At 41.2% G+C, this 3,361-nt stretch overlaps 1 protein-coding gene across 2 annotated transcripts in view; it reads left to right on the forward strand.

Annotated features, from left to right (window-relative positions):
- The first annotated feature begins 280 nt into the window (after positions 1–280).
- The window catches only part of Ptgfr (prostaglandin F receptor), a 42,254-nt gene continuing 39,173 nt past the window's right edge, over positions 281–3,361 (forward strand). Inside the window, exons 1-2 of one of the 2 annotated variants that reach the window (XM_010605214.3) lie at positions 281–479; positions 2,894–3,341. The gene's annotated coding sequence lies outside the window, so the exon portion shown is untranslated. The remainder of the gene's footprint in view (positions 480–2,893; positions 3,342–3,361) is intronic. The other variant, XM_010605217.3, reaches the window with a different exon arrangement.

Genomic DNA, 3,361 nt, shown 5'->3' on the forward strand with positions numbered 1-3,361 from the left:
AAAGGAATCAGATTTGGGCTGCATAAGGCCAGAAACAATGTGTACATATGTGTTTTTGCTGAAAGGGAGATAATTGTTCTTTCTTCCTTATCGATTAGCACTTTTTTCTACTAATAAAATATTCTCTCTGGAGGCAAAGACAAGCAACTGTTTTAGAATCTTTTATTAATACTCAGGAAGAATCGTCTTCATTAGGGAATGGAATCTAAATGAACATTTTAACCATCTATGTAAAATAGATTTAAAAACAATGTGGTTTTGTAGTACTTTGAAAAAGAAACTAATACTGTTTTGGGGATATTACATGATGAATGTTATGATTTGATGCTGAATTAATGCGAATTTCTTTTCTTTTCCCTACCCAGTAGGTACAGGAGCTGAAGTTAGCGAGGTGCTCCAGAGAGAGACTGAGAGTTTTTGAAAAGCAGAACTACAACACTGGAAATGCTAATTGTAACGCTTATTAATTTAAATACTTGGTGAGTGGTCCTGGGGAAGAGGGAGAGATGACCAAGCTTCCGCAGGAATTCATTTCAGTGGGAGAGACACAAGCAAACTAATAAGTTCAACTTACTGTGATTCTCTCTCTCTCTCTTTTTTTTTTTTTTTGGTACCAGGGATTGAACTCGGGTCCTTGTGCTTGCAAGGCAGGCCACCGAACCGCTGAGCTAAATCGCCGGCCCCTTTACTGTGATTCTTGCTATTAATCATTAAAAGAAAGAACAGTGCTCTGTGTCACTCACATTTTGAGTGTGACTTATTACACAGTTGTTCTTTGGATATTGGCCATCCAGGGGTAATAGTTCCCTGCCAACCAAAACGTTCATTTAACCAAAACATTCAATCCTCAGGCCATATCCCAGCAACCATTTGTTTTATAAATTATAATCATATCATTTAAAAAACATCTCAATATCTACCACAGGAGAAAACAGTGCAACTGTGGTTTTCTATGGTTAATAGCTAATTTATTTTATCTCACTTTTGCATTTTATGATTCTTTCCAATTTCCAGGAATTTGAGTCCCCTTCTGATTCGAAAATGGAGAAGTGGAATTTATTTCCACGTGGCACTAGTGGTAGCAACATTTTACTAAAATATAAAGAGCAAAAGTCAGTGATAGATTCATATAGCATATAGCAGGAAAAATGAGAGTTAATAGGAAATGATCAATGTAATATTAGTGAAAAAGCAATTATGATATAAATGGCTGAAATCATATTGGTAATAAAGTCAATAGTTCTTATAAAAATCTGATCTCCAGTCATTCGAGAGATGCAGATGAAAGCAACACTGAGATTCCACCTCACCCCACAAAGAATGGCTGCTATCAAGAAATCATCCAATAACAAATGCTGTCAGGGCTGTGGGGAGAAAGGAACCCTTCTTCATTGTTGGTGGGAGTGCAGACTGGTGCAACCACTATGGAAATCAATATGGAGATACCTCAAACAACTAGGTTTAGAAGTCCCATTTGACCCAGCTATACCCCTGCTGGATATCTTCCCAAAAGAATTAAAAGAATCACACCATAGTGATATATGCGCACCTATGTTTGTAGTGGCACAGTTTGTAATAGCTAAAACTTGGAAACAGCCTAACTGACCATCAACTGAAGGCTGGATAAAGAAGATGTGTGTGTGTGTGTGTGTGTGTGTGTGTGTGTGTGTGTGTGTGTGTGTGTGTGTTTATAAAATGGGGTACTACTCAACCATAAAGAATGAGAAGCTAGAGACATTTAAGACATTTATAGCCAAGTGGATGCACATTGGGGATATATTCTTAAGTGAAATTAATAGGACACACGTGTAAATACTGAATAGTTTCTCTGGTGTGATAAAGTGTAAATAAGAATCAAAATGTAAAATTGATATTGTACAATAGAAAAAAATGTCTAAAAGTGTAGGGGAAGTGGGAAGGGTAGGGGAAAAGAAATAAGGGAAAAATCTGAGAAAACAAAAAAAAAGGAAATAAAGTTTTTGTAAATAGGGAAGGGAGGAGGGGGATGAAGGGAGGGCAGGGACAAGGGAAAAAAATGAGAACTAAGACCTGTCATGTAAAGGTACAAGATCCCAATGATGAATGTAACTGTAGTGTATACCTAAAAAGTACCAGGGGTGGGGGACAAAAAAACAAAAAACAACAACGAAAGAAAGAAAAGAAAAGAAAAACAAACTGATCTCCACAAAATTTGTCAAATGTGAATCTCCTTGGGTACACATATCACCAGAAATTCTCTCACCTGTGCATGAACTTTTGTAACCACGGATAGGTTAGTAATGTTTTACCTGTAAGTGCTCCTCAAGAATGTACAAGGGTGATCTAAAAATACGGTGAATGCTTCAATTTTAAGAAACTGTTACAGTAAAAGACACATTGCCATTAATCTCGGTCCAAATACTTCCTCATCCCCTAGCCTCCAGCACACTTATCGCATCTTCCTTGCCACTTTCTGAAGCGGTTCTGGAAGTTCTTTTTTGTTAGTGGGAGATATGATCTCCCACTTTTATTTGGGAGATGTGATCCAAAATACAGTGTATGCGGCTTGTTAGTGCCATCCAACGGAAAGGCAGGCGCAGAAAAACACTGTAGTGTGTCCTCATCCACCTTACTCACGGGATCGCACACCGAGTGACTTTTAGCTCTTCCCCAAAGTCAAAATGACCATGAAAAGTAAATGTTTTGAATTCACTCAGCACCTCCAGGCAGCCTCTCATGAAAAAGGCCCTCAGAACTGCTCCAGAAAGAGGCAAGAAAGAGGGCATAAGTGAATTCGAAGCGAGGCGAAGTGTTTTTTTTGGTGGGGGGTAAAGGCAATGTGTCTTATGCATTTTACATTTAAACACACTGTATTTTCAATCACACCTCCTATCTTTCCCTTCTCATTCTGTAGGCAGCTGCAGGAGTCCAGTGTCTCCATTCACAGCAGTTGGCCGGAACACCTGCTTTTCACCCCCTGGGGATATCAGTCCCTAAGTTCTGCCTCTCTTTCTTTGTGCCTACGGGTTGGACTTGAAATGACTTCAGTCTGCAAGCTCCATCTATCTGACCGCCCAACACTCAAGAGCTAGACTTTTCTCCCGGCTCCGTCGTGAAGCCTCAGAAATGGCCCCTCTCACTTGACCTGAGTTTACCTAAAACAAAGCTACTGGTAGCTGGTCTGGCTGCAGGGAAGGCAGCTCTGCTGAGGACCGGGCGGCCGTCGCCTCGGAGCACGGTGCCCTAGTCCCTGCGGGTGCCGCGCCGGACCGGTGGAAAAGGGGGCGGAGAGGAGAGAGCAGAGGAAGGGGCGGAGGTCACCCGAGCCCTCCATCCCGCCCAGCCTGCAAACGGCGGCTAAGGTGCGGCGGATCGCAGGGTT

The sequence above is a fragment of the Fukomys damarensis genome, unplaced genomic scaffold, assembly GCF_012274545.1.
Source record: "Fukomys damarensis isolate Sample0158 unplaced genomic scaffold, DMR_v1.0_HiC HiC_scaffold_33, whole genome shotgun sequence".
NCBI classification, from domain to species: Eukaryota; Metazoa; Chordata; class Mammalia; order Rodentia; family Bathyergidae; genus Fukomys; species Fukomys damarensis.